Genomic DNA, 22641 nt, shown 5'->3' with positions numbered 1-22641 from the left:
CGACATTATTGAAGAAATATTGATCTCAGTAGAGAAACTCTTTTACTTCAGACAAAAATTGAGTTCAACTTATGATATTGTTGTTTCAATGTGTGTAGAGAAAACATGATCTTTGTATTTTCTTGTAACTTCTGTGGTTTTTGGCTGTGAATGTAGATTCTGTATATATGGAGGAGCCCAGGATGGAAAAGATAAAGCTGCTGTTGATGGGTTTTTAAAAAACAACCAGCTGTACACACAGTTTCAATAACAGTGTAACTGTGATGTTTTTCTCACCTTTTGTGTTGAAGTCATTGTTTCCTCTGTAGTGGCTCAGCTGAGTCCAAATGGCTGAAAATGTTCCTCTGCTGCACCACCAGACTCTCCTCCTCCCGTTACTCAGCTGGGACACAAAAAGTATTTATTTGTATTTTATCTCTGACAAAAGAAGCAGAGCAAATAAACATGACTAAACTCCTCAGTGACAACAATACCTATGAAGCTTGAAGGTGAAACCTGTGAGATTGTGTTGTTATCTTATGCCATGTTATACCTCTAATTAAAGACAGTGAGATTATTATGTAGTTTTAGTTTGCATTATTCTCCTGAATTAATAGAAGGTGATAATTATTACACCTATTAAACCGATTTGTATCGCATTAGACGTCTTGATGCATTCTCAATCATCCAGGAAAGTAAATCTCCAAAAGTTGATTCTGTTCATCTGGACTGAAGAAGTCAGTTGGATGAGTGACGAAACGTTTCTCCCACAAAACGCTACGTCCAGATGAACAGAATCAACTTTTGGAGATCACATTAGACTGCTGATTAATGGTGAATGAATGATATTGTTTTATGATGCATTATACTGCTGGGGTATAAGAAATACTGTTTTTAGAGAGTCATCACCTTATTTGTCTGATTAGAAAAGAACAGAACAGACTGCAAAGGGAGCCGAGGTCATAACTTAGGTGCCGTGTGAGAGAAAGAATGTGAATGTTTAGGCTTTCACGACTAGGTGGGGGCCACTAAGGCTGTAAGAGTTTGAGTGACCCTCCACCGGTTTGAGATTTGCTGTGACCCTCTGCATGCATGTCTCCCCATCATGATGGTTTGTGCTCAAAAGTGTTGAATTGTGTGTAATAACGTAATTGTTGATTGAGCATTGTCCTTCCTTCAGCCCAAAGATCGAAAGAACAGGGAGATTCTAACAAACCCCAGAAGCAACTACAAAAAGACAGTCATCAGTTGCCTACAAGAACTTGAAAGGGAAAAACCCTTGACCCCATCCATATCACCGCCTTTACCCAGGGGATGCTACACCCTGTATATATGGACTTCCATAGATCCACAAAGACGGAGTCCCGATCAGTCTCAATTGTAGCAGTATAAACTCAGCCACCTACAACATTTCCAAGCACCTCATTACCATCCTAGCTCCCCTAGGATGATAATGAGGTTTGTAAAAAACATTTCAAAACTCACTTTGTTAATGTGGAATTCTAAAATTATTTCACAAATGGAGAATTTATTCTACAATTCATCATCTAAGCATCTAAGAATTCTGTATTTTGATGTGTGTGGCTCTCGTGGTTCTCCATATGGTGGTACAAATAGAGGACATAGAGGAAGTGGCACACATTACGAGGGGGTCCATGCTGAAGGTGTTAACAACACACAGTGTGGTTGGCTAGGTTAACTCACAAACAGAATTTAGCTGTGCCTGACTACAATAGAGACTTTCTTCTTTAGATGTTTCTGAAACAAGAAGGTGTAGTAAACAGAGATTTGTTTCAGAAAAAGGGGAAAGTAATTAAAACGACATACATAAGCACAGAATGTTTGAACACATACACACACATGCAATGATGCTCATGAATAGCAGATGGCATTTTAAGCCTGTGTTTCTGATTTTATCATCTTGTTCGGTTCACTTAGTGAGATGAGAAGCGATATATGAACTAGTGGACTAATATTATATTAGGAAAGATGATTGAATGATAGCAATGTTGAACAGAATGCAGCAGAGGGTTTAAATGAGTGAGACTAACAGATTCTTTGTTTCTTGTTCTTGATCAGATAAACAATGAATTTTCCATGCCATGTTTCTAGATTTCATGTGCAAGTTTTTCATGTTGTGTGTTTAGTTCTTCCAGTTTAGGTTAATGTTAGTTTTACTTCAGTTTGTCTTGCCCTTTGTTGTACCTTTTTTTTTCCTTTACCAGCGTCATTAAACGGCTCGCTTTTTGTTAATTCAAGTTTCGTTCCACATTCCATTTTGTCTGAATTTTGGGTCCTCTACATTAGTGATGGGATTTCCAGCTCTTTTTAGAGAGCCGGCTCTTTCAGCTCAGCTCACTAAAAAGAGCCGGCTCTTACAGCTCCGAACCGGCTCTTCAGGTTGTTTTGTTGCTTTAACCCTCATGCTCCCCTTTGGGGCAGCCCCAGACCCCGGGGGTCTCAGAGTACCCCACCCTCAGTAGAGACCGGTGAATGAAAATGTTAACCCTCATGCTTCCCTTCGGGGCAGCCCCAGACCCCGGGGGTCCCAGAGTACCCCAACCTCAGTAGAGACCGGTGAATGAAAATGTTAAAAAAACCCAGAATGATCATTTGGGGTCGAAGAGTGCCCCAGAGCGATTCTAATGGGTTCGTCAGGGGATCGGGAAAGAAAACGTAGCACTTGGGGACCACGCACAGAAGCTGCTGTGGCACCATGGGGGTCATTGATACCCCAGCACATGAAAATGAAGCATAATCACAATAATAATAATAATAATGATAATAATAATAATAATAATAATAATAATGAGAAGAAGAAGAAGAAGAAGAAGAAGAAGAATACAACACACAGATGCTTCTGAGTTTTATTTTATTTTATTTGAAATTACACTCACGATACAACTGAGGCAATCTGGAAGGCAAAATAAAAGTCAACAACGGGGTTGAATCAGCCTTTCAAGACAAACGAATCTCAGTAGATATGTCAAGAACAGGTTTACATGAAAAAAAAAGAAGGTTTACATTAAAAAAATATCAACAAACTGTCTGTGTTTCAGGCACTCGGTGCTGTACAGCGCCTCTGGTGGCTGTGAATACATGATATAAATCTCACCGTAGGATGCGTGCATTGAAAGAATCAGCCTTTTGTTACAAATGAATCTCAGTAATCTCCTTTGTAACACTCTGTGACCAGCCGCAGCTGGCCGATTTTCACCACATCCTCTCCCACCAGTTTGTCGCCCTCTGCCTCTTTTCTGAGACAGCTGTCGGTGAGAGACTCGGGCGAAACGTCCTCTTTGAAAGCGTACGCATCCCCCAGGATGGTGTTTCCGGACGCACTCTTTCTCGAGCCTGTTATACCGACCAGAAGGAGTCTCAGTTCTTCACGGGTCGCAGAGCCTGCGGGGTTGGGGAAACGATGGTTACATTTGAATCATTCTAGAAAAAAACAAAACAAAACATGAAACACTACGTTACACTAGGCTATTCTTTTGTTATCTTTGTATCGATGTTGACAGCAAGCAGTTTGTCTACATAAAGCGAGTACCACAAGCAGCACACAACCCTGGGATTGCACTTTACCTTTGTATCGATGATGACAGCGAGCAGTTTGCCCACGTAACGCGAGTAGCACAAGCAGCACACGTCCCTGAATCCGGCCTTTGGTCGCCAACATTTTCAGTAAGCTAAGAAAAGGAGAAAGGAAAAAGAGGTGAAATTAAGGCACATTCAGGGAAAGTCTTTCAGATCAGATTACCAAGTTAAACCACACCAAAAATACGCGTTGAATAAACCATGACCCCAAACTGGTCGGTTGTCCCACGTGTTTCCCCGTAGCTACTCCGGGCGCGCACACAATGAGCCCTGGTTTCGCGATGCAGGCGTAGCAACAACCTCCTTCTCCTCCTCACTGCCTCGTGTGTGTGTGTGTGTGTGTGTGTGTGTGTCTGTGTGTGGGTGTGTGTGTGTGTGTGTGTAGGAGGTACTGGGTTCCTCAAAAATGGTGGTGTTCGCGTAACCCGCCCTCCGCAGACCTAAGCGTACGCTACCGAGGCACTTGAGAACGATGTAGAGGGAGCAAGGATGAGGAGGAGGCAAGGAGTGTCTGAAGTCCAAACGGAGGGCGGTGTTCGCGTAGTAGGCAGGCCACAGAGCTGCTCTTTCACTAGCGAGGCGCTTGAGAAAGATGTAGAGGGAGGAAGGAGTACGAGGAGAAACGGAGAGCCCGAGGTCCAACTAGAGGGCGGTGTTCGCGAAACCGGCCATCCGCAGGCCTAAGCGTACGCTCGCGAGGAGCATAAATGGAGGGCCATGTTCACGTAATGGGTAGGCCAAACGGCTGCTCTTTCACTAGCGAGGCACTTGAGAACAATGAGAGGGAGCAAGGAGGAGGAGGAGACACGGAGAGCCCGAGGTCCAACTGGAGGGCGGTGTTCACGTAATAGGCAGGCAAAACAGCTTCGCTTTCACTAGCGAGGCACTTGAGAACAAAGGAGAGGGAGCAGGGAGGACGAGGAGCAAAGGAGATCCAGAGGTCCTCACCGATGGCGGTGTTCAAGAAACCGGCCCTCCGCAGACATAAGCGTACGCTAGCGAGGAGCATAAACGGAGGGCGGTGTGAGGCGCTTGAGAAGGATGTAGAGGGAGCAAGGAGGACGAGGAGCAACGGAGAGCCCGAGGTCCAACTGGAGGGCGGTGTTCGCGTAATAGGCCCTCCGCAGACCTCAGCCCACTCTCGCGAGGAGCATAAACCGAGGGCGGTGTTCGTGTACTAGGCAGGCCAAACAGCTTCTCTTTCACTAGCGAGGCGCATGAGAACGAAGGAGAAGGAGCAAGGAGGACGCGGAGCAACGGAGATCCCGAGGTCCTCACCGAAGGGGGTGTTCGCGAAACCGGCCCTCCGCAGACATAAGCGTATGCTAGCGAGGAGCATAAACAGAGGGCGGTGTTCGCGTAATGGGCAGGCCAAACAGCTGCGCTTTCACTAGCGAGGCGCATGAGAACGAAGGAGAAGGAGCAAGGAGGACGCGGAGCAACGGAGATCCCGAGGTCCTCACCGAAGGGGGTGTTCGCGAAACCGGCCCTCCGCAGACATAAGCGTATGCTAGCGAGGAGCATAAACAGAGGGCGGTGTTCGCGTAATGGGCAGGCCAAACAGCTGCGCTTTCACTAGCGAGGCACTTGAGAATGATGGAGAGAAAGCAAGGAGGACACGGAGGCACGGAAAGCCCGAGGTCCTCACCGAAGGGGGGTGTTCGCGAAACCGGCCCTCCGGAGACCTAAGCGTACGCTAGCGAGGAGCATCTGAATGATGTAGAGGGAGCAAGGATGAGGAGGAGGCAAGGAGTGTCTGAAGTCCAAACGGAGGATGGTGTTCGCGTAATAGGCAGACCAAACAGCTGCTCTTTCACTAGCGAGGCGCAGGAGAATGATGGAGAAGGAGCAAGGAAGACGAGGAGCAACGGAGAGCCCGAGGTCCTCACTTAGGCCCATTTACGCGTAACCCGAGGCCCATCCGGCAAAGCGCTCACCTGCGAGGAGCAGGAGAACGGAGCAGAAGGAGGTCGCAGGATGGAGAGGCAGGGAGAGTCCGAGGTCCTCACTTAGGCCGGTTTACGCGAACACTGCCGAGAAGGAGACATTGATGATGATGATGATGATGATGATGATGATGATGATCTGAAGTTGAGAGTTGTTTGCTCCGGCGGTTCGGGGTCCCTCCGGACCCCAGTGTTTGCCATCGTAACTTTCGAATGGCGGTTCGGGGTCCCTCCAGACCCCAGTGTTTGCCATCGTAACTTACGAATGTGTATTGGGGTTGCGAAATACCCCATCGTGGGTACGCTTTGACCCCATAGTAATCGTGGAGTAGAGAACATCCCTGCTCCTGTCGAAGGCCGTTTTACGCGTAACCCGAGGCCCATCCGGCTAAACGCTCCCCTGTGAGGAGCAGGAGAACGGAGCAGAAGGAGGAAGGAGGACTTGGAGGCAGGGAGAGTCCGAGGTCCTCACTTAGGGCCATTTACGCGAACACTGCCGAGAAGGAGACGACGACGACGATGATGATGATGATGATGATGATGATGATGATCTAAAGTTGAGAGTTGTTTCCTCCGGCGGTTCGGGGTCCCTCCGGACCCCAGTGTTTGCCATCGTAACTCACGAATGGCGGTTCGGGGTCTCTCCAGACCCCAGTGTTTGCCATCGTAACTCACGAATGTGTATTGGGGTTGCGAAATACCCCATCGTGGGTACACTTTGACCCCATAGTAATCGTGGAGTTGAAAACATCCCTGCTCCTCTCGAAGGCCGGTTTACGTGTAACCCGAGGCCCATCCGGCTAAACGCTCCCCTGTGAGGAGCAGGAGAACCGAGCAGAAGGAGGAAGGAGGACTTGGAGGCAGGGAGAGTCCGAGGTCCTCACTTAGGCCCGTTTACGCGAACACTGCCGAGAAGGAGACGACGATGATGATGATGATGATGATGATGATGATGATGTGAAGTTGAGAGTTGTTTCCTCCGGCGGTTCGGGGTCTCTCCGGACCCCAGTGTTTGCCATCGTAACTCACGAATGTGTATTGGGGTGGCGAAATACCCCATCGTGGGTACGCTTTGACCCCATAGTAATCGTGGAGTAGAGAACATCCCTGCTCCTCTCGAAGGCCGGTTTACGCGTAACCCGAGGCCAATCCGGCTAAACGCTCCCCTGTGAGGAGCAGGAGAACGGAACAGAAGGAGGAAGGAGGACTTGGAGGCAGGGAGAGTCCGAGGTCCTCACTTAGGCCGGTTTACGCATAACCCGGGGCCCATCCGACAAGGTGCTTGCCTTCGAGGAGCAGCAGAACAGAGCAGAAGGAGGTAGGAGGACTAGCAGGCAGGTAGAGTCCGAGGTCCCCACTTAGGCTGGTTTACGCGAACACTGCCGAGAAGGAGACGATGATGATGATGATGATGAAGATGATGATATGAAGTTGAGAGTTGCCGTGGCGCTTGGGGGTCCTTCCAGACCCTAGTGTTTCCCATCGTAACTTACGAACGTGCATTGGGGTTGCGAAATACCCCATCGCCATTACTAAGTGGTCACAGAGTACCCACGGAGTAGAGAGCTACCCCAGTCCTCACTTAGGCCGGTTTATGCGTAAACCGGGGCCCATCCGGCAAGGTGCTCGCCTTCGAGGAGCAGGAGAATGGAGCAGAAGGAGGAAGGAGGACCAGCAGGCATGGAAGGTCCGAGGTCCTCACTTAGGCCGGTTTACGCGTAACCCGGGGCCCGTAAGGCTAAGCCCTACCCTGCGAGGAGCAGGAGAACCAAGAGGAAGGAGGTAGGAGGACTAGCAGGCAGGGAGAGTCCGAGGTCCTCACTGAGGCCGGTTTACGTGAACACTCTCGAGAAGGAGACGATGATGATGATGATGAAGATGATGATGTGAAGTTGAGAGTTGTTGCCTTGGCGCTTGGGGGTCCCTCCAGACCCCAAGGTTTGCCATCGTAACTTACCCGATCGATGGAGGGTTACAGCCGATTAGGTGCCTTTGTCCGACGCTGTGACGAGACCCGCTATAGCAGGGGGTCCACCTGACCCCCATCCGCCCCCACCCCGAGCCGGGGCCCTGTTTCGCGACGAGACCTGGGTCTGCGCTGCCGGGGTCTGTGTGACCCCCCCCCCCCCCTCCCTTTTTTTTTTTTTTTTGGTCCAGGGTGCACAAGGGTTAAGGGATCGAGCGCCTGAAACACGGACAGTTTGTTGATATTGTAAAAAAAAATTCAGCCACAGGGGGGCGTTTTAAAAACGCACTCCCCTGTTGCGCATGTCCCTAATGGTATGCCCCCCCGTGCATCATCATTTCCCTCCGTGGATACCACGCCCATTTAAATTTTTCTCCTAGTTTCGTGCAGGCCAATATTTTGTACAGTTCAATATCGACACCGCGCTCGGTCTTCCGACCGCCATATGATTCTCCTGACCGACCTATGATTATATCGGGTGCGCTTGATTGCAATAAAAATAAACTGTTGTGGCATACTTGTAACTACCTTGCTTGAATAAAAGTGTTCACATTTCATGTTCGTGTGCGGTGTTGTGCATCACATTGGACACTTGGAAACACTCACCTTTTAGATGAATTTCAGCTATATAATCTGTGGCTGCATGTGTAAGGAAACACATTGACGCTCATTTGTCATGTATACACAAGGTGTTTATTTGAAATAAGTTGCACTTCACAATTAGCACACCTACGATAAGCCGCATCACATTTGAGTAATTCATCCACTCTTATTACTTGAAATTTGGTGCACATTCAATATGTACATGTAGTCGTTAGTTACAGTTGTACAGAGCTATCCAGAATGGGCCTTCTTCTGAAGTAGCTCCACACGATGTCACATAGACCAGGATCACTGGGGTGATGAGACCTGTTGGATGCATACTGGCTGGTCGATGTGATCAACAGAGGCTTCGCTTTGACTGAGTATGCTAAATACAACATATTAGCGACGTGGATTCTTTGCACCGTGGCCTAGTCGTGTAACCCGACGTCTTATAGCACGACGCCTCAAGGTGACCCGTTGTCGCCACTTTAAGCTCATTCGGACATTCTCGACCTATATTGGGAATAATGGTAACCCGTAGCTTGTTGGTTAGCGAACTAGCCTGCATGTATTGGTGATGTACCTTGACTTGTGAACTTTACCTAAATAAAGAAATGTAATACTTTGCCAGCACTGTGTCGTTCAATATCATACAGACAAAAGTGTAACATTTCACTTCTATCTTCACGTGTCTTCACAAACACTAATACAATGGGTGCGGGAGAATCAAGAGTCCGTGTCACAGCTGTGTTCTTACTCGTAGGGCTCACGATCGTTAATGCTACCCTTAGCTTTAGGGGTCCAGTAACGTATCTGATGGATTCCGGATCCTACAGGTGCTCCGTCTTCATGGCGGTTGCGTTTGACTGGATCTTGGTTCACTTTGGACTGTTGTTCCCGTAGTTATAATAAGCTGCCAGCAAAGTGTAACCCTCCCCGAATCCGACAGGGTCCTTTCCAGATGAGCTGGTGTTTCTAACAGGCAGAGGCCGGGGTGTCGCTTCGGCGAAGAGTGTGGGACTGTCATTATTCGGCTTCAAGTTTCTGTGAACGACAGGTGGATTGTCTGACGCCGACCTCGGGAACACTGTCTTTATTGCACGTCCTGGGATTTAGATCCCTGTCAACAGGTGGTGCTCTGAAATCCGTAGGTTGTACAGCCCCGCTTCTGTGAACAACAGGCGGATTGTCCGACGCCAGCCTCGGGAACACTGTGTCTGTATTACGCATTCTAGGTTTTAGATTCCTGTGAACGACAGGTGGCCCTCTGAGGTCTGTACGCCGGTCTATTACCTCGCAATGCGGATCTGATCTCAGTTTTAAGCCTTCGAGCTTATCACAGAACTTGATCTGATCGGCGCTTTGAGTCTGGTGACATTGCAGTTCTCTGATCATGTCGTAGTCTTCTTTGCCATCTGAAAGCTTGCTCACATCCTTCATACAATAACGTATGAGCGATTGCATGTCTGGGAACGTAAGCTGGTGAGGCGACTGCGCGGTAGACAATAGGATGTATCGTGTGTACGTGTCGTCTGCACCGATTGCGTATTTCAATGTGGTTCCCTTGCCTCTGATCAACAACAAGAAGTCGAATGCAAATCCTTGTGAACCAACTGTACTTGACACGTAAGGAAGTTATCGCTTCGTTGCGATCTTGATCGACTAACCACCAGGCAGAGCATCTCCACTCGATCTCTTAGTTCAACCGAGGTTTTTTCAACCGCAAGTATGCCCTGCTGCGCAGATCTCCAGCTTCTTAAGAAAAGCAAGTGCCTCACGCCAAAAAACTAGCTCATGTACACGAGTGTCACTTTGGGAAATGCAAAGTGTTGTTCACTTGGATGTCTTTTGTGTACAGCGGTACGGTTTGCTTTTACATTATGATCAAAGTATTGTTTTCTTTTGTGTACAGCTGTATGCTTTGCTTTTTTTTTTAAAAAAATACGCTCTTCTCAACTGCACACAATTGTATCTGTATGTTGTTAGACGCTGCAATAAACAGATGCCTTTGCAGACACAGAGACTGTGTGGTTAATGATTGTGCCCATCACATACCCTTTGCGTTTAGTTTATGCTCTTCTTAACTGTGTACAATTTTATCTGTATGTTCTTAAACACTGCAATAAACCGATGCCTTTGCAGACACAGAGACTGTGTGGTTAATGATTGTGCCCATCACATTTGAATATGTATGTTGTTACACAGTACAATAAATGAATGTTATACAGAATGTAACTGACATTCACCATTTTAGAATAGTTTTTATTATACACAAATATAACACTTGTAGTAGAAATACTTGTGGTTCTTTATTATACAAAAATATGTTGGATGCAGTAGCCAAACTCATAATGGCAATACTTGTAATGGCAATACATCTACTATACTTGTAGTAGGTTTTTTATGTATCATACACACAGATAAGCTGTTAGTTTGTCAATCCATTCACAGAAACTTCTCACGGTATGTTTGGTGTTACATTCTGAACAAGCTTTGTTCACACACGCGCAGGTCGCGTGACCGCATAGCATCATGTACACTCTGCGCTGGTTACAGTCAACGCAGGTAACATCTGACACGCAGCTGGTGTGCACCGGTCGATAAAATGCGCATTCTACCTTACACATAAAACACATTCGTTTCCCAGTTACCCTCACGTTCTCCTTGATGCATGCCTCAAAGGAAACATGTCCGCAGCTTAACATGTACATCTGTCTAAGTTCACAACAACACACACAAGTCAGCACATGTCCCATGTGACCCCACAGTGGCTAGCGCGGAGGAAGTTGAAGTTGAAGGCTCTGGCTGAGGCTCCGGTTGAGGTTTATTGAAAGACGCAGTTATTGCTGTGGCTAAAGACTCTTCTTCAGAGTCTGCAACAGGCTCGGGCATCGCTTCAATTTCTTCTTCCGCTTGGGTTTGCTCTTGCCTACAGCTTGCCCTCTCTGTTAAGGTCAAACTATCAGTATACTTTGCTCGAAGAGACCTCCACTGAGTTGGTGCATCGAGCTCAAAATTTAAAATGTGTACACCAAATGTACTTTCTCGGTCGGGACTCTCGGTCGGGAAAACTCTCTCAGTCGGGAAAACTCCCTCGGTCGGGAAAGTTTTGGTGTAAAGAAAGGTTTGCCGTTTTGATGGATTCTGTGTAATGTACGTGAAATGGCATGGATTTTGTGTGATGCAAAAGAAATAAATGTCATGGGAAAGCAATACTTTGGATTTCGTTTTTTATTATTCTCAACACAATCACCTACATTTTACATCTTTTACAATGTTAAAAACGATACACATACAAAAGTTGACCATGATTTCCTACAAATGCTTGTGTGGCGTTTGTAGGCCTGTGTGGCGTTTCATCATTGTGCAAGATGAACCACGGCACAACATTTCACATACCCATGATAAAATGAAACAATGAAAATGACAGCTGGTCTGAAAATACCAGCCTGAGTCTATGAAACACACTGCCTGTTTGAAAACTTTCTCATTTGGACTCTCGGTCGGGAAAAATTTCTCGGTCGGGACTCTCGGTCGGGAAAACTTTCTCGGTCGGGACTCTCGGTCGGGAAAACTCTCTCGGTCGGGACTCTCGGTCGGGAAAACTTTCTCGGTCGGGACTCTCGGTCGGGAAAACTCTCTCGGTCGGGAAAACTATCTCGGTCGGGAAAACTTTCTCGGTTGGGAAAACTGTCTCGGTCGGGACTCTCGGTCGGGACTCTCGGTCGGGAAAACTTTCCCGGTCGGGACTCTCGGTCGGGAAAGTTTTGGTGTAAAGAAAGTTTGGCCGTTTTGATGGATTCTGTGTAATGTACGTGAAATGGCATGGATTTTGTGTGATGCAAAAGAAATAAATGTTATGGCAAAGTTATACTTTGGATTTCGTTTTTTTTTTATGATTATCAACACATTCATCTACATTTTACATCTTTTACAATGTTAATAACGATACAGATACAAAAGTTGACCATGATTTCCTACAAATGCCTGTGTGGCGTTCAGGACTCATATCTGGCTTAGCAATCATCATTGTGTAAGATGAACCACGGCACTTCACATACCCATGATAAAATGAAACAATGAAAATGACAGCTGATCTGAAAATACCAGCCTGAGTTTGTGAAACACACTGCCTGTTTGAAAACTTCCTCATTTGGACTCTCGGTCGGGAAAACTCTCTCGGTCGGGACTCTCGGTCGGGAAAAGTCTCTCGGTCGGGACTCTCGGTCGGGAAAACTTTCTCGGTCGGGACTCTCGGTCGGGAAAACTCTCTCGGTCGGGACTGTCCGTCGGGAAAACTTTCTCGGTCGGGAAAACTTTCCCATTTTCATGGATTCTGTGTAATGTACGTGAAATGGCATGGATTTTGTGTGATGCAAAAGAAATAAATGTCAAGTCAATGTTATACTTTGGATTTCGTTTTTTTAATTATTCTCAACACATTCATCTACATTTTACATCTTTTACAATGTTAAAAACGATACAGATACAAAAGTTGACCATGATTTCCTACAAATGCCTGTGTGGCGTTCAGGACTCATATCTGGCTTAGCAATCATCATTGTGTAAGATGAACCACGGCACAACATTTCACATACCCATGATAAAATGAAACAATGAAAATGGCAGCTGATCTGAAAATACCAGACTGAGTTTGTGAAACACACTGCCTGTTTGAAAACTTCCTCATTTGGACTCTCGGTCGGGAAAACTCTCTCGGTCGGGAAAACTTTCTCGGTCGGGAAAAGTCTCTCGGTCGGGACTCTCGGTCGGGAAAACTTTCTCGGTCGGGACTCTCGGTCGGGAAAACTCTCTCGGTCGGGACACTCGGTCGGGAAAACTTTCTCAGTCGGGAAAACTTTCCCATTTTCATGGATTCTGTGTAATGTACGTGAAATGGCATGGATTTTGTGTGATGCAAAAGAAATAAATGTCAAGTCAAAGTTATACTTTGGATTTCGTTTTTTTTATTATTCTCAACACATTCATCTACATTTTACAGCTTTTACAATGTTAAAAACGATACAGATACAAAAGTTGACCATGATTTCCTACAAATGCCTGTGTGGCGTTCAGGACTCATATCTGGCTTAGCAATCATCATTGTGTAAGATGAACCACGGCACAACATTTCACATACCCATGATAAAATGAAACAATGAAAATGGCAGCTGATCTGAAAATACCAGACTGAGTTTGTGAAACACACTGCCTGTTTGAAAACTTCCTCATTTGGACTCTCGGTCGGGAAAACTCTCTCGGTCGGGAAAAGTCTCTCGGTCGGGACTCTCGGTCGGGAAAACTCTCTCGGTCGGGACTCTCGGTCGGGAAAACTTTCTCGGTCGGGACTCTCGGTCGGGACTCTCGGTCGGGAAAACTTTCTCGGTCGGGAAAACTTTCTCGGTCGGGAAAACTCTCTCGGTCGGGACTCTCGGTCGGGAAAACCCTCGTGCTCCCCTTCGGGGCAGCTCCGGACCCCGGGGGTCCCAGAGTACCCCTGGGTCGCATTTCACAGGCCGAGCATCAGGGTTGGCTCCCGCGTGTGGTAACAGACAATACAGTGAAGCGACACGCAAGTTACGCGAAAGCTGTGCTCTGTCCGTCGCCCAGCCTCCAACACACTCTGTTCCATGTGTGTTTTGCACAACACCCCCCCCCCAAAAAAAACAACCCATTATCAATCCCGGCCTAATGTTACTTGTTGTACTAGTCAGCATTGTACTTTGTGATATTTCACTGCCCTGCATATATAAAGATTGCATACAATTTTACCTTGCTTAATTTGTTTTTGTTATTTTTTTTTTTATTCAGCGCATGAGACTCAATTTCAGACCCTCTCCATGAGACCTGCGCCTGTGTTCATGGGCTTGTGTTCATGAGCCTGTGTTCATGAGCCTGTGTTCATGCTTATCACACATCTGTCCTCCACAAGCCAGGGAGTTTCGCGTAATACAAGCGCTAACCTCTCACGTCGCCTTCTCCACTGGGTCGTATTTCACAGGCCGCGCATCAGGGTTGGCTCCTGCGTGTGGTAACAGACAATACGGTGAAGCGACACGCAAGCTACGCGAAAGCTGTGCTCTGTCCGTGTCCCAGCCTCCACCACACTCTGTTCCGTGTGTGTTTTGCACAACACCCCCCCCCCCCCCCCCCCCCAAAAAAAAAAAACCAACCCAATATCAATCCCGGCCTAATGTTACTTGTTGTACTAGTCAGCATTGTACTTTGTGATATTTCACTGCCCTGCATATATAAAGATTGCATACAATTTCACCTTGCTTAATTTGTTTTTGTTATTTTTTTTTTTATTCAGCGCATGAGACTCAATTTCAGACCCTCTCCATGAGACCTGCGCCTGTGTTCATGAGCTTGTGTTCATGAGCCTGTGTTCATGAGCCTGTGTTCATGCTTATCCCACATCTGTCCTCCACAAGCCAGGGAGTTTCGCGTAATACAAGCGCTCTCGGTCGGGACTCTCGGTCGGGAAAACTTTCTCGGTCGGGACTCTCGGTCGGGAAAACTCTCTCGGTCGGGACTCTCGGTCGGGAAAAGTCTCTCGGTCGGGACTCTCGGTCGGGAAAACTTTCTCGGTCGGGACTCTCGGTCGGGAAAACTTTCTCGGTCGGGAAAACTTTCCCATTTTCATGGATTCTGTGTAATGTACGTGAAATGGCATGGATTTTGTGTGATGCAAAAGAAATAAATGTCAAGTCAAAGTTATACTTTGGATTTCGTTTTTTTAATTATTCTCAACACATTCATCTACATTTTACATCTTTTACAATGTTAAAAACGATACAGATACAAAAGTTGACCATGATTTCCTACAAATGCCTGTGTGGCGTTCAGGACTCATATCTGGCTTAGCAATCATCATTGTGTAAGATGAACCACGGCACTTCACATACCCATGATAAAATGAAACAATGAAAATGACAGCTGATCTGAAAATACCAGCCTGAGTTTGTGAAACACACTGCCTGTTTGAAAACTTCCTCATTTTGACTCTCGGTCGGGAAAAGTCTCTCGGTCGGGACTCTCGGTCGGGAAAAGTCTCTCGGTCGGGACTCTCGGTCGGGAAAACTTTTTCGGTCGGGACTCTCGGTCGGGAAAACTCTCTCGGTCGGGACTCTCGGTCGGGAAAACTTTCTCGGTCGGGAAAACTTTCCCATTTTCATGGATTCTGTGTAATGTACGTGAAATGGCATGGATTTTGTGTGATGCAAAAGAAATAAATGTCAAGTCAAAGTTATACTTTGGATTTCGTTTTTTTTATTATTCTCAACACATTCATCTACATTTTACAGCTTTTACAATGTTAAAAACGATACAGATACAAAAGTTGACCATGATTTCCTACAAATGCCTGTGTGGCGTTCAGGACTCATATCTGGCTTAGCAATCATCATTGTGTAAGATGAACCACGGCACAACATTTCACATACCCATGATAAAATGAAACAATGAAAATGGCAGCTGATCTGAAAATACCAGCCTGAGTTTGTGAAACACACTGCCTGTTTGAAAACTTCCTCATTTGGACTCTCGGTCGGGAAAACTCTCTCGGTCGGGAAAAGTCTCTCGGTCGGGACTCTCGGTCGGGAAAACTCTCTCGGTCGGGACTCTCGGTCGGGAAAACTTTCTCGGTCGGGACTCTCGGTCGGGACTCTCGGTCGGGAAAACTTTCTCGGTCGGGAAAACTTTCTCGGTCGGGAAAACTCTCTCGGTCGGGACTCTCGGTCGGGAAAACCCTCGTGCTCCCCTTCGGGGCAGCTCCGGACCCCGGGGGTCCCAGAGTACCCCTGGGTCGCATTTCACAGGCCGAGCATCAGGGTTGGCTCCCGCGTGTGGTAACAGACAATACAGTGAAGCGACACGCAAGTTACGCGAAAGCTGTGCTCTGTCCGTCGCCCAGCCTCCAACACACTCTGTTCCATGTGTGTTTTGCACAACACCCCCCCCCCAAAAAAAACAACCCATTATCAATCCCGGCCTAATGTTACTTGTTGTACTAGTCAGCATTGTACTTTGTGATATTTCACTGCCCTGCATATATAAAGATTGCATACAATTTTACCTTGCTTAATTTGTTTTTGTTATTTTTTTTTTTATTCAGCGCATGAGACTCAATTTCAGACCCTCTCCATGAGACCTGCGCCTGTGTTCATGGGCTTGTGTTCATGAGCCTGTGTTCATGAGCCTGTGTTCATGCTTATCACACATCTGTCCTCCACAAGCCAGGGAGTTTCGCGTAATACAAGCGCTATCCTCTCACGTCGCCTTCTCCACTGGGTCGTATTTCACAGGCCGCGCATCAGGGTTGGCTCCTGCGTGTGGTAACAGACAATACGGTGAAGCGACACGCAAGCTACGCGAAAGCTGTGCTCTGTCCGTGTCCCAGCCTCCACCACACTCTGTTCCGTGTGTGTTTTGCACAACACCCCCCCCCCCCCCCCAAAAAAAAAAAACCAACCCAATATCAATCCCGGCCTAATGTTACTTGTTGTACTAGTCAGCATTGTACTTTGTGATATTTCACTGCCCTGCATATATAAAGATTGCATACAATTTCACCTTGCTTAATTTGTTTTTGTTATTTTTTTTTTTATTCAGCGCATGAGACTCAATTTCAGACCCTCTCCATGAGACCTGCGCCTGTGTTCATGAGCTTGTGTTCATGAGCCTGTGTTCATGAGCCTGTGTTCATGCTTATCCCACATCTGTCCTCCACAAGCCAGGGAGTTTCGCGTAATACAAGCGCTCTCGGTCGGGACTCTCGGTCGGGAAAACTTTCTCGGTCGGGACTCTCGGTCGGGAAAACTCTCTCGGTCGGGACTCTCGGTCGGGAAAAGTCTCTCGGTCGGGACTCTCGGTCGGGAAAACTTTCTCGGTCGGGACTCTCGGTCGGGAAAACTTTCTCGGTCGGGAAAACTTTCCCATTTTCATGGATTCTGTGTAATGTACGTGAAATGGCATGGATTTTGTGTGATGCAAAAGAAATAAATGTCAAGTCAAAGTTATACTTTGGATTTCGTTTTTTTAATTATTCTCAACACATTCATCTACATTTTACATCTTTTACAATGTTAAAAACGATACAGATACAAAAGTTGACCATGATTTCCTACAAATGCCTGTGTGGCGTTCAGGACTCATATCTGGCTTAGCAATCATCATTGTGTAAGATGAACCACGGCACTTCACATACCCATGATAAAATGAAACAATGAAAATGACAGCTGATCTGAAAATACCAGACTGAGTTTGTGAAACACACTGCCTGTTTGAAAACTTCCTCATTTTGACTCTCGGTCGGGAAAACTTTCTCGGTCGGGACTCTCGGTCGGGAAAAGTCTCTCGGTCGGGACTCTCGGTCGGGAAAACTTTTTCGGTCGGGACTCTCGGTCGGGAAAACTCTCTCGGTCGGGACTCTCGGTCGGGAAAACTTTCTCGGTCGGGAAAACTTTCCCATTTTCATGGATTCTGTGTAATGTACGTGAAATGGCATGGATTTTGTGTGATGCAAAAGAAATAAATGTCAAGTCAATGTTATACTTTGGATTTCGTTTTTTTTATTATTCTCAACACATTCATCTACATTTTACAGCTTTTACAATGTTAAAAACGATACAGATACAAAAGTTGACCATGATTTCCTACAAATGCCTGTGTGGCGTTCAGGACTCATATCTGGCTTAGCAATCATCATTGTGTAAGATGAACCACGGCACAACATTTCACATACCCATGATAAAATGAAACAATGAAAATGGCAGCTGATCTGAAAATACCAGCCTGAGTTTGTGAAACACACTGCCTGTTTGAAAACTTCCTCATTTGGACTCTCGGTCGGGAAAACTCTCTCGGTCGGGAAAAGTCTCTCGGTCGGGACTCTCGGTCGGGAAAACTCTCTCGGTCGGGACTCTCGGTCGGGAAAACTTTCTCGGTCGGGACTCTCGGTCGGGACTCTCGGTCGGGAAAACTTTCTCGGTCGGGACTCTCGGTCGGGAAAACTCTCTCGGTCGGGACTCTCGGTCGGGAAAACCCTCGTGCTCCCCTTCGGGGCAGCTCCGGACCCCGGGGGTCCCAGAGTACCCCTGGGTCGCATTTCACAGGCCGAGCATCAGGGTTGGCTCCCGCGTGTGGTAACAGACAATACAGTGAAGCGACACGCAAGTTACGCGAAAGCTGTGCTCTGTCCGTCGCCCAGCCTCCAACACACTCTGTTCCGTGTGTGTTTTGCACAACACCCCCCCCCCCCAAAAAAAACAACCCATTATCAATCCCGGCCTAATGTTACTTGTTGTACTAGTCAGCATTGTACTTTGTGATATTTCACTGCCCTGCATATATAAAGATTGCATACAATTTTACCTTGCTTAATTTGTTTTTGTTATTTTTTTTTTTATTCAGCGCATGAGACTCAATTTCAGACCCTCTCCATGAGACCTGCGCCTGTGTTCATGGGCTTGTGTTCATGAGCCTGTGTTCATGAGCCTGTGTTCATGCTTATCACACATCTGTCCTCCACAAGCCAGGGAGTTTCGCGTAATACAAGCGCTATCCTCTCACGTCGCCTTCTCCACTGGGTCGTATTTCACAGGCCGCGCATCAGGGTTGGCTCCCGCGTGTGGTAACAGACAATACGGTGAAGCGACACGCAAGCTACGCGAAAGCTGTGCTCTGTCCGTGTCCCAGCCTCCACCACACTCTGTTCCGTGTGTGTTTTGCACAACACCCCCCCCCCCCCCCCCCCCCCCAAAAAAAACCAACCCAATATCAATCCCGGCCTAATGTTACTTGTTGTACTAGTCAGCATTGTACTTTGTGATATTTCACTGCCCTGCATATATAAAGATTGCATACAATTTCACCTTGCTTAATTTGTTTTTGTTATTTTTTTTTTATTCAGCGCATGAGACTCAATTTCAGACCCTCTCCATGAGACCTGCGCCTGTGTTCATGAGCTTGTGTTCATGAGCCTGTGTTCATGAGCCTGTGTTCATGCTTATCACACATCTGTCCTCCACAAGCCAGGGAGTTTCGCGTAATACAAGCGCTATCCTCTCACGTCGCCTTCTCCACTGGGTCGTATTTCACAGGCCGCGCATCAGGGTTGGCTCCCGCGTGTGGTAACAGACAATACGGTGAAGCGACACGCAAGCTACACGAAAGCTGTGCTCTGTCCGTGTCCCAGCCTCCACCACACTCTGTTCCGTGTGTGTTTTGCACAACCCCCCCCCCAAAAAAAACAGAACCAACCCAATATCACTCCCGGCCTACAATTTCACCTTGCCTAATTTGTTTTTTTTTTTTTTATTCAGCACATGAGACTCAATTTCAGACCCTCTCCATGAGACCTGCGCCTGTGTTCATGAGCTTGTGTTCATGAGCCTGTGTTCATGAGCCTGTGTTCATGCTTATCACACATCTGTCCTCCACAAGCCAGGGAGTTTCGCGTAATACAAGCACTATCCTCTCACGTCGCCTTCTCCACTGGGTCGTATTTCACAGGCCGTGCATCAGGGTTGGCTCCCGCGCCCCGTACACCCACGTTTCCCTCCCCGGATGCCACTCCCGTTTCAATTTTTCTCCTAGTTTCGGGCAGGCTCTATGGCGTTCGTCCATGGGAGGCCGCTGTTAACCCTCATGCTCCCCTTTGGGGCAGCCCCAGACCCCGGGGGTCTCAGAGTACCCCACCCTCAGTAGAGACCGGTGAATGAAAATGTTAACCCTCATGCTTCCCTTCGGGGCAGCCCCAGACCCCGGGGGTCCCAGAGTACCCCAACCTCAGTAGAGACCGGTGAATGAAAATGTTAAAAAAACCCAGAATGATCATTTGGGGTCGAAGAGTGCCCCAGAGCGATTCTAATGGGTTCGTCAGGGGATCGGGAAAGAAAACGTAGCACTTGGGGACCACGCACAGAAGCTGCTGTGGCACCATGGGGGTCATTGATACCCCAGCACATGAAAATGAAGCATAATCACAATAATAATAATAATAATGATAATAATAATAATAATAATAATAATAATGAGAAGAAGAAGAAGAAGAAGAAGAAGAAGAATACAACACACAGATGCTTCTGAGTTTTATTTTATTTTATTTGAAATTACACTCACGATACAACTGAGGCAATCTGGAAGGCAAAATAAAAGTCAACAACGGGGTTGAATCAGCCTTTCAAGACAAACGAATCTCAGTAGATATGTCAAGAACAGGTTTACATGAAAAAAAAAGAAGGTTTACATTAAAAAAATATCAACAAACTGTCTGTGTTTCAGGCACTCGGTGCTGTACAGCGCCTCTGGTGGCTGTGAATACATGATATAAATCTCACCGTAGGATGCGTGCATTGAAAGAATCAGCCTTTTGTTACAAATGAATCTCAGTAATCTCCTTTGTAACACTCTGTGACCAGCCGCAGCTGGCCGATTTTCACCACATCCTCTCCCACCAGTTTGTCGCCCTCTGCCTCTTTTCTGAGACAGCTGTCGGTGAGAGACTCGGGCGAAACGTCCTCTTTGAAAGCGTACGCATCCCCCAGGATGGTGTTTCCGGACGCACTCTTTCTCGAGCCTGTTATACCGACCAGAAGGAGTCTCAGTTCTTCACGGGTCGCAGAGCCTGCGGGGTTGGGGAAACGATGGTTACATTTGAATCATTCTAGAAAAAAACAAAACAAAACATGAAACACTACGTTACACTAGGCTATTCTTTTGTTATCTTTGTATCGATGTTGACAGCAAGCAGTTTGTCTACATAAAGCGAGTACCACAAGCAGCACACAACCCTGGGATTGCACTTTACCTTTGTATCGATGATGACAGCGAGCAGTTTGCCCACGTAACGCGAGTAGCACAAGCAGCACACGTCCCTGAATCCGGCCTTTGGTCGCCAACATTTTCAGTAAGCTAAGAAAAGGAGAAAGGAAAAAGAGGTGAAATTAAGGCACATTCAGGGAAAGTCTTTCAGATCAGATTACCAAGTTAAACCACACCAAAAATACGCGTTGAATAAACCATGACCCCAAACTGGTCGGTTGTCCCACGTGTTTCCCCGTAGCTACTCCGGGCGCGCACACAATGAGCCCTGGTTTCGCGATGCAGGCGTAGCAACAACCTCCTTCTCCTCCTCACTGCCTCGTGTGTGTGTGTGTGTGTGTGTGTGTGTGTCTGTGTGTGGGTGTGTGTGTGTGTGTGTGTAGGAGGTACTGGGTTCCTCAAAAATGGTGGTGTTCGCGTAACCCGCCCTCCGCAGACCTAAGCGTACGCTACCGAGGCACTTGAGAACGATGTAGAGGGAGCAAGGATGAGGAGGAGGCAAGGAGTGTCTGAAGTCCAAACGGAGGGCGGTGTTCGCGTAGTAGGCAGGCCACAGAGCTGCTCTTTCACTAGCGAGGCGCTTGAGAAAGATGTAGAGGGAGGAAGGAGTACGAGGAGAAACGGAGAGCCCGAGGTCCAACTAGAGGGCGGTGTTCGCGAAACCGGCCATCCGCAGGCCTAAGCGTACGCTCGCGAGGAGCATAAATGGAGGGCCATGTTCACGTAATGGGTAGGCCAAACGGCTGCTCTTTCACTAGCGAGGCACTTGAGAACAATGAGAGGGAGCAAGGAGGAGGAGGAGACACGGAGAGCCCGAGGTCCAACTGGAGGGCGGTGTTCACGTAATAGGCAGGCAAAACAGCTTCGCTTTCACTAGCGAGGCACTTGAGAACAAAGGAGAGGGAGCAGGGAGGACGAGGAGCAAAGGAGATCCAGAGGTCCTCACCGATGGCGGTGTTCAAGAAACCGGCCCTCCGCAGACATAAGCGTACGCTAGCGAGGAGCATAAACGGAGGGCGGTGTGAGGCGCTTGAGAAGGATGTAGAGGGAGCAAGGAGGACGAGGAGCAACGGAGAGCCCGAGGTCCAACTGGAGGGCGGTGTTCGCGTAATAGGCCCTCCGCAGACCTCAGCCCACTCTCGCGAGGAGCATAAACCGAGGGCGGTGTTCGTGTACTAGGCAGGCCAAACAGCTTCTCTTTCACTAGCGAGGCGCATGAGAACGAAGGAGAAGGAGCAAGGAGGACGCGGAGCAACGGAGATCCCGAGGTCCTCACCGAAGGGGGTGTTCGCGAAACCGGCCCTCCGCAGACATAAGCGTATGCTAGCGAGGAGCATAAACAGAGGGCGGTGTTCGCGTAATGGGCAGGCCAAACAGCTGCGCTTTCACTAGCGAGGCGCATGAGAACGAAGGAGAAGGAGCAAGGAGGACGCGGAGCAACGGAGATCCCGAGGTCCTCACCGAAGGGGGTGTTCGCGAAACCGGCCCTCCGCAGACATAAGCGTATGCTAGCGAGGAGCATAAACAGAGGGCGGTGTTCGCGTAATGGGCAGGCCAAACAGCTGCGCTTTCACTAGCGAGGCACTTGAGAATGATGGAGAGAAAGCAAGGAGGACACGGAGGCACGGAAAGCCCGAGGTCCTCACCGAAGGGGGGTGTTCGCGAAACCGGCCCTCCGGAGACCTAAGCGTACGCTAGCGAGGAGCATCTGAATGATGTAGAGGGAGCAAGGATGAGGAGGAG

At 47.7% G+C, this 22641-nt stretch overlaps 2 protein-coding genes and 1 long non-coding RNA gene across 3 annotated transcripts in view; 1 reads left to right on the top strand and 2 right to left on the bottom strand.

Moving 5' to 3' along the window:
• Positions 1-22641, bottom strand: part of LOC134624777 (zinc finger protein 492-like) — a 264689-nt gene that overhangs the window by 54130 nt on the left and 187918 nt on the right. The window lies entirely within an intron of this gene.
• Positions 1-22641, top strand: part of LOC134624774 (zinc finger protein 665-like) — a 183040-nt gene that overhangs the window by 119200 nt on the left and 41199 nt on the right. The window lies entirely within an intron of this gene.
• LOC135932740 (uncharacterized) overlaps positions 1-22641 on the bottom strand; it is a 57577-nt gene that overhangs the window by 6400 nt on the left and 28536 nt on the right. The window contains exon 2 of the long non-coding RNA XR_010573623.1: positions 277-382. This is a non-coding gene — a long non-coding RNA (uncharacterized LOC135932740). The remainder of the gene's footprint in view (positions 1-276; positions 383-22641) is intronic.

The sequence above is a fragment of the Pelmatolapia mariae genome, linkage group LG3_W, assembly GCF_036321145.2.
Source record: "Pelmatolapia mariae isolate MD_Pm_ZW linkage group LG3_W, Pm_UMD_F_2, whole genome shotgun sequence".
NCBI lineage: Eukaryota > Metazoa > Chordata > Actinopteri > Cichliformes > Cichlidae > Pelmatolapia > Pelmatolapia mariae.
The sequence above is the reverse complement of the archived record's forward strand: the minus strand, read 5'-3'. Positions and strand labels throughout refer to the sequence as shown.